This window comes from Schistocerca gregaria, chromosome 6 (genome assembly GCF_023897955.1).
Source record: "Schistocerca gregaria isolate iqSchGreg1 chromosome 6, iqSchGreg1.2, whole genome shotgun sequence".
Classification (NCBI taxonomy): domain Eukaryota; kingdom Metazoa; phylum Arthropoda; class Insecta; order Orthoptera; family Acrididae; genus Schistocerca; species Schistocerca gregaria.
In genome coordinates this window covers 129,565,229-129,574,523 of record NC_064925.1, presented here as the reverse complement: position 1 = coordinate 129,574,523, position 9,295 = coordinate 129,565,229, and positions in this window count along the sequence as shown.

Here is a 9,295-nt window from a genome sequence, read left to right as displayed (position 1 = left end):
CTTCTATGTCTGTCGATTTTATTATATTAATAAAGACATGTTAAGTTGTCTAAGCCATCGAATGCTGGGTCCAGTTCCAAATCAGGTCCGATAATCAGCTACGTCCGCTAAAGACAGGACAGAACTGTATAAGTGGCTTCGAGCAGTCAAGGAATACAGCATCATGTTGGTAGCTAATGTGCACGATCTAACGGGGCAGCAGATCGGGGTGAGTTTCAAAGACTTCCGTGTAGAGAAGATTTTAATTCTCTAAAAAGGTTATAATGTTTGAGCATCAAAAGGATTCCATACTTCTTCACAATTAACTGCATGATAAATGCAATGATTGACTGCTCTGTCGGTCCTTGGTAGAATATTTTATACATTATGAATCAAAACACTCACAAAATTGGTCCATTATTCTACGATGTTTATTTATTTATATTTCACAAACCGGTTTTCGGCTGTTACGCCATTATCAGGTGCAAAGATAAAGATGTGCAATTAAATTTTGTTTTATAAAAGGTTTTATACTAGCGTATCTACACAATATATCCATTTCCAGAGATGAAAATGTTAATGTTGGTTATGAAATAAAACGAGAGAAATTATTTCAGCATAAATTCGATGTAAGAGTATGTAACTAAGAAAAATATGTGACATATCAACTAGTAAACTACATACAAATTACAATAGTTGTTCATAGAAGAAAATAAATTTGACAATAAAGTTTGGTGACCGGTTCCAAGGGTGCCGATGAACAAGGACCTATTAAAGACACGATAGTTTTGTTCAGCCACATCCTTTGAACATATCACAAACGTTTATCATTAAATTTCTTTTCTATTATTTCTATTCTTCTCGGGGAAGATCAGTTTGGATTCCGTAGAAATGTTGAAACACGTGAGGCAATACTGATCCTACGACTTATCTTAGAAAACAGATTGAGGAAAGGAAAACCTACGTTTCTAGCATTAGTAGACTTAGAGAATGCTTTTGACAATGTTGATTGAATACTCTCTTTCAAATTCTGAAGGTGGTAGGGGTAAAATACAGGGAACGAAAGGCTATTTACAGTTTGTACAGAAAGCAGATGGCAGTTAAAAGAGTCGAGGCGCATGAAAGGGAAGCAGTAGTTGGGAAGGGAGTGAGACAGGGTTGTAACCTATCCCCGATGTTATTCAATCTGTATATTGAGCAAGCAGTACAGGAAACAAAAGAAAAATTCGGAGTATGAATTAAAATCCATGGAGAAGAAATTAAAAACTTTGAGGTTCACCGATGACATTGTAATTCTGTCGGAGACAGCAAAGGACCTAAAAGAGCAGCTGAACGGAATGGACAGTGTCTTGAAAGGAGGATATAAGATGAACATCAACAAAAGCAAAACGAGGATAATGGAATGTAATAGGAAATGAGACACTTAAAGTAGTAAAGGGGTTTTGCTATTTGGGGAGCAAAATAACTGATGATGGTCGAAGTAGAGAAGATATTAAATGTAGACCGGCAATGGCAAGGAAAGCGTTTCTAAAGAAGAGAAATTAGTTAACATCGAATATAGATTTGTCGAGAAGTCGTTTCTGAAAGTATTTGTATGGAGTGTAGCCATGTATGAAAGTGATACATGTTAAATAGTTGGGTAAGAAGAGAATAGAAGCTTTCGAAATGTGGTGCCACAGAAGACTGCTGAAGATTAGATGGGTAGATCACATAACTAATGAGGAGGCACTGAACAGAATTGGAGAGAAGAGAAATTTGTGGCACAACTTGACTAGAAGAAGGGTTCGGTTGGTAGGGCACATTCTGAGGTATCAAGGGATCACCAATTTAGTATTGGAGGGCAGCGAGGAGGGCAAAAATCGTAGAGGGAGACCAAGAGATGAATACACTAAACAGATTCAGAAGGATGTCGGTTGCAGTAGGTACTGGGAGATGAAGAAGCTTGCACAGGATAGAGTAGCATGGAGAGCTGCATCAAACCAGTCCATGGACTGAAGACCACAACAACAACATGAACAACATTAACATTTTCATCTCTAGAAATGGAGATACTGCGTGGATGCGATAGTAACAGCCAAAGCCGGTTTCTCAAACCAATAATAAATATTGCAGAATTTTACACCAATTTTATGTGTGTTTCTATTCATAAGACTTGGTTAAAGAGTTTTTAGTGAAGTCTGTTAAATGTTATAAGACAGCTGCGAATATAAATTTATTAAAATCTTTTACATGTGGATTGACGGTGAGTTTACAGTTTGTGATGCGCTGCAGTCGTAGGAATTGAACATCAAGACGGTCTAGATAACAAAATGGCTCTGAGCACTATCAAAATTTAATCCACTGTGGCGATCTAGACGGAAATCAAATTAACTATTTTTCTTAGCTATGGTTTTTTTTGGCTTATTTTTGCTATTGTCAGATCTAGAGTCAACCATGCTCAACGCAATAACACCATCCATAGGCTCCTTAATCATTTTCACATCCACAGTGCGGAATATCGGACAGCAGTAGCAAAGCTGGTGTTCCTACGGCGCAGTTCAGCCCCTCCGATACATACACAGGCGCCGGACACCACGAGCTCATAAACATAAAATGATGGTTCCGCGCAATTAATTGATTTAATTCTAATTAACTGGAGGCTGTCACGGGACGAATTAATTTAGCTGCGGAGATTACTGCAATTGGCATAAATCCCGCCACGTAAAAGCTCCATCGCATTAGTATTGCAATACAGCGTGCAAAATGTAATTAATTTTTTGTTCATGTTATTCTACAAATTGAAAGTTAAACAGCGCTAGTGATATTTATTAATTGCTGCTGTCAGTGTCATAACATTTAGAGGATAACAGCAGATGGTACGTTCACATTTTTAACTGCTTTGTTTATTTTATTTTTATTCTGCAGGTGCCGTGTATTACCGAGACTTGATTAATGAATATGTCGTTATGTGTCCGGAACTTCAATAAAGAAGGAAATTAGACATGAAAAAATTTGGCTGCAGAGATTTCAAGTGAGAACCGCTGTGACAATAAATGTAGTATTAGTAATTATTCAATATGAAAAGTATTTTTACAGAAGCGACAGCTGTGACCTATTCGTAGAAAAGACAGTTTTTTGTCTCAGTCACTTATATTTTCTTCCACAACCTGTTTCGAAGGACTACCGCCTCATCTTCCGGCGCATCAGTGGTTTACAAGAACATTTCTTTCCCTGCATATGGTTAGTTCTCTGCTTTTCGCTTCATTTCTACAAATTAATATTTACTGTTATGTATCACTTGTTATCACAACTTGACACTAAGGTGGTACATTGTAAACGATAAGAACGCTCTTAAACATATTTAACAAGAGGCACAGTGCAGGTCGGTATTAATTTGTATCAAACGTAAAAACAAGAGAAAACTAGTGCAGAAATAGAAGAGATATAAAAAACAGTGCCTTATGTGCATTATCAGTTTACGTTGTGAATCAAAGATGTAGACAGCCTGCATGTGTGTGTTGCTTCTGTAGGACTATTTATAGAAATATAACATTATTAAAAATTTATATTCGCTAATATGAACACATTTATCTGGCAATGAAACGATTTAATTATTTGAGCAGTGCTTACCGATTTTCTTAATTTTAAGCACTGAAGAGTAGATGGTGTAAACGTTATTGTACATCACATAGTATGCTTGAATCTTCTAGAAAGTTCATTGCCTTCGCCTAGACTTTGTCACTGATTATTTTCTTGCAGTGTTTTATATTGTGAATCAAATTTTTCCATCCTTCAAAGAGACTACTTTTGTGCCTCTTTGTTTATGCCCTATGTCCTTGATATAAGTATCTACAGCCGATTTGTCTGAAGAAATGCTACCAGCAGGAACTGTTCTACTACCATCTGGAATAATTTGGTAGTCTGGATTGGGTAAATATGCGGGAATCCATTCTACATTAACAGTTTGGTTTTTCGTTTCTATTTATTTTAGTGAGTTGTTCAAAATGGTTCTAATGGATATAAGCACTATGGGAATAAACATCTGAGGTCATCAGTCCCCTAGACTTAGAACTACTTCAACCTAACTAACCTAACGACATCACTAACATCCATGCTCGAGGCAGGATTCGAACCTACGACCGCAGCAGCAGCGCGGTTCAGGACTGAAGCGCCTATAGGTTTATTTGAGGTTAGATGGCCTCAGGAAGTACAGAAAGGGCAACAGCCTCAAAGGGTGCGGGGCCAAGTCAGGACATGCGAGGACCAAGCAGCGATCGGAAATGTAATTGTAAACTGTCGAAGCTGCATTGTTAAAGTACCGGAACTTCAAGCGCTGATAGAAAGCACCGAAGCTGAAATCGTTATGGGTGCGGAAAGCTGGCTAAAGCCAGAGATAAATTCTGCCGAAATTTTTACAAAGGCACAGACAGTGTTTAGAAAGAATAGACTGCATGCAACCGATGGTGGTGTGTTTGTCGCTGTTAGTAGTAGTTTATCCTGTAGTGAAGCAGAAGTGGATAGTTCCTATGAATTATTATGGGTGGAGGTTACACTCAACAACCGAGCTAGGTTAATAATTGGCTCCTTTTACCGACCTCCCGACTCAACAGCATTAGTGGCAGAACAACTGAAAGAAAATCTGGAATACATTTCACATAAATTTTCTCAGCATGTTATAGTCTTTACCAGATATAGACTGGGACACTCAGATGTTTAAGACGGGTGGTAGGGACAGAGCATCAAGTGACATTATACTGAGTGCACTATCTCGAACAATTAAACAGAGAACCGACCCGTGGAGATAACATCTTGGACCTACTGATAACAAACAGACCCGAACTTTTCGACTCTGTAAGCGCAGAACAGGGACTCAGTGATCATAAGGCCGTTGCAGCATCCCTGAATACGGAAGTAAATAGGAATATAAAAAATGGAGGAAGGTTTATCTGTTTAGCAAGAGTAATAGAAGGCAGATTTCAGACTACCTAACAGGTCAGTAACAAAATTTCTGTTCCGACACTGACAATATTGAGTGTTTGTGGAAAAAGTTCAAGACAACTGTAAAATGCGTTTTAGACAGGTACGAGCCGAGTAAAACTACGAGGGACGGGAAAAACCCACCGTGGTTCAACAACAAAGTTAGGAAACTACTGCGAAAGCAAAGAGAGCTTCACTACAAATTTAAACGCAGGCAAAACCTCACAGGCAAACAGAAGCTAAACGATGTCAAAGTTAGCGTAAGGAGGGCTATGCGTGAAGCGTTCAGTGAATTCGAAAGTAAAATTCTATGTACCGACTTGACAGAAAATCCTAGGAAGTTCTGACCTTACGTTAAATCAGTAAGTGGCTCGAAACAGCATATCCAGACACTACGGGATGATGATGGCATTGAAACAGCGGATGACGTGCGTAAAGCTGAAATACTAGACCCCTTCTTCCGAAGCTGTTTCACAGAGGAAGACCGCACTGCAGTTCCTTCTCTAAATCCTCACACAAACGAAAAAACGGCTGACATCGAAATAAGTGAAAATAATAGAAAATAATGGAAAAGCAACTGGAATCACTCAACAGAGGAAAGTCCACTGGACTTGACGGGATACCAATTCGATTCTACACAGAGTACGCGAAAGAACTTGCCCCCATTCTAACAGCCGTGTACCGCAAATCTCTAGAGGAACGGAAGGTTGCAAACGATTGGAAAAGAGCACAGGTAGTCCTAGTCTTCAAGAAGGGTCGTCGAGCAGATGCGCAAAATTATAGACCTATATTTCTGACGTCGATCTGTTGTAGAATTTTAGAACATGTTTTCCGCTCAGGTATCATGTCGTTTTTTGAAACCCAGAATCTACTCTGTAGGAATCAACATGGATTCCGGAAACAGCGATCGTGTGAGACCCAACTCGCTTTATTTGTTCATGAGACCCAGAAAATATTAGATACAAGCTCCCAGGTAGATGCTATTTTCTTTGACTTCCGGAAGGCGTTCGTTACAGTTAAGCACTGTCTTCTGATAAACAAAGTAAGGGCCTACGGAATATCAGACCAGCTGTGTGGCTGGATTGAAGAGTTTTTAGCAAACAGAACACAGGATGCTGTTCTCAATGGAGAGACGTCTACAGACGTTAAAGTAAACTCTGGCGTGCCACAGGGGAGTGTTATGCGACCATTGTTTTTCGCAATATATATAAATGACCTAGTTGATAGTGTCGGAAGTTCCATGCGGATTTTCGCGGATGATGCTGTAGTATACAGACTGCAGCATTAGAATATTGTAGCGAAATGCAGGAACATCTGCAGCGGATGGCCACTTGGTGCAGGGATTTGCAACTGACCCTTAACATATACAAATGTAATGTATTTCGAATATATAGAAAGAAGTATCCTTTGTTGTATGATTATATGATAGCGGAATAAACACTGGTAGCAGTTACTTCTGTAAAATATCTGGGAGTATGCGTGCGGAACGATCCGAAGTGGAATGATCACATAAAATTAATTGTTGGTAAGGCGGGTACCAGGTTGAGATTCATTGGGAGAGTCCTTAGAAAATGTAGTCCATCAACAAAGGAGGTGGCTTACAAAACACTCGTTCGAGCTATACTCGAGTATTGCTCATCAGTGTGGGATCCGTACCAGATCGGGTTGACGGAGGAGATAGAGAAGATGCAAAGAAGAGAGACGCGTTTTGTCGCAGGGTTATTTGGTAACCGTAATAGCGTTACGGAGATGTTTAGCAAACTCAAGTGGCAGACTCTGCAAGAGAGGCGCTCTGCATCGCGGTGTAGCTTGCTCTCCAGGTTTCGAGAGGGTGCGTTTCTGGATGAGGTATCGAATATATTGCTTCCCCCTACTTATACCTCCCGAGGAAATCACGAATGTAAAATTAGAGAGATCCGAGCGCGCACGGAGGCTTTCCGGCAGTCGCTCTTCCCGCGAACCATACGCGACTGGAACAGAAAAGGGATGTAATGACATGGCACGTGAAGTGCCCTCCGCCACACACCGTTGGGTGGCTTGCGGAGTATAAATGTAGATGAACCTCTCGGCCACAGCGTCCGGCTTAGTGAGTTGTAGTTACTGTAACGTAATAACATGCACATAATAGAATGGCTACAAGTATTAAAATACAACGCTAATAAGTATTCAACACAAGAATTGTCTCATAAGAGAGCTGTGGCGTATCAATAAGAAAGACAAAACACTTACAGTGTCTTCTTGCTTTCTGACTAATTACATAATAACACCAACACAATTAAACCAACCTAAAGTATTTAGGAATATTAAGTTTTTTCTTGAGCTGTTACGGAAAAAGTAAGAAAAGCTAGATGCACGTATACCAAGTGGGCGTTATTTGCATTGATTGTAGCTCCGCGAATTATATTGCTGACAGACTTGTGTAAAGACTGCATCCCTTGCCTCAACAAGCACTATTTTACATATGGAGCAATACCCTATGGAGCCGATTCTTTCCACAGGAGATTTTGATATCGTATTCATAAACATACCAGTATACAGTAACATGTTTTCTCCGCTGTCTGGTATGTACAGTCTCCCTTGCTCGATCCCGAGAGAGGAGTTGGAAGTACTTATAATTTAAATAAAGTAAATTTACGGTTGTATTTCCCGTCAGTATTGACCTCATAGGAGACAAAGCAGAGGTTCCGATCGAAGAAGCATATGGGATGAAACACTGCATAACCTTTTTAAGGTAACCGGCTGCGCCCTTACATTTTGCCTGATGCCTCTGAGAAAAAGCACGAAATACCTTACTCTGAGCGACAGATAGATATTTGAGCCGCGAGCCTCCCAGATATGGTTCACTAATCAAATTAAATCTCCAACAACCACTTACAATTGGTTCAAGGGTGGCTTTTAATCAGATACAAAACTCCTCCTAGCTTAATATTACTATAGACAAAAATCTTTTAAGGAGATCAGCGACTATATTGGCATTAAATGTATGAACACTTCTCTTGATAGACAAAATAATTTAATTTGTCTTAAACTTTAGCGTTTCTAGTAAATATACGAGAGCTGGCGTTTACAATCTACACAACTGGCAATTAAAATTGCTACACCAACAAGAATTGCAGATGATAAACGGGTATTCATTGGACAAATATATTATACTAGAACTGACATGTGATTACATTTTCACGCAATTTGGGTGCATAGATCCTAAGAAATCAGTACCCAGAACAACCACCTCTGACAGTAATAACGGCCTTGATACGCCTGGGCATCGAGTCAAACAGAGCTTGGATGGCGTGTACAGGTACAGCTACCCATGCAGCTTCAACACGATACTACAGTTCATCAAGAGTAGTAGTGACTGGCATATTGTGACGAGCCAGTCACTCGGCCACCATTGACCGGACGTTTCCAGTTGATGAGAGATCTGGAGAATGTGCTGGCCAGGGCAGCAGTCGAACATTTTCTGTATCCAGAAAGGCCCGTAAAGGACCTACAACATGCGGTCGTGCATTATGATGCTGAAATGTAGGGTTTCACAGGGATCGAATGAAGGATGGAGCCACGGGTCGTTACACATCTGAAATGTAACGTCCATTGTTCAAAGTGCCGTCAATGCGAACAAGAGGTGACCGAGACGTGTAATGGCACCCATACCATCACGCCGACTGATACGCCAGTATGGCGATGACGAATACACGCTTCCAATGTGTGTTCACCGCGATGTCGCCGAACACGGATGCGACCATCATGATGCTGTAAACAGAACCTAGATTCATCCGAAAACAATGACGTTTTGCCATTCGTGCACCCAGGTTCGTCATTGAGTACATCATCGCAGGCGCTCCTGTATGTGATGCAGAGTCAAGGGTAACCGCAGCCATGGTCTCCGAGCTGATAGTCCATGCTGCTGCAAACGTCGTCGAACTGTTCGTGCAGATGGTTTTTGTCTTCCAAACTTCCTCATCTGTTGACTCAGGGATCGAGACGTGGTTGCACGATCCGTTACAGCCATACGGGTAAGGTGCCTGTCACCACGTCTGCTAATGATACGAGGCCGTTGGGATCCAGAACGGCGTTCCGTATTACCCTCCTGAACCAACCGATTCCATATTCTGCTAACAGTCATTGGATGTCGTAAGCATACCAGTATTTGAATATTTTGTTTAATGTGACATGTGGGGATTGTATTTTATTCTTTGTGATTTTATTAAAGTTTTTAAAAAAACCATTTGTACGTTTTACTTTTTGTTTTCTGGTGTGCACTGAGATCTGCAGCTGTCGAGGTGTTACTATTATTGCTATGCTTTTTTCGTCTGTGGTGGTGGTGGTGTGACATTCATTGGTGTCATGTTGTGAAACAGCA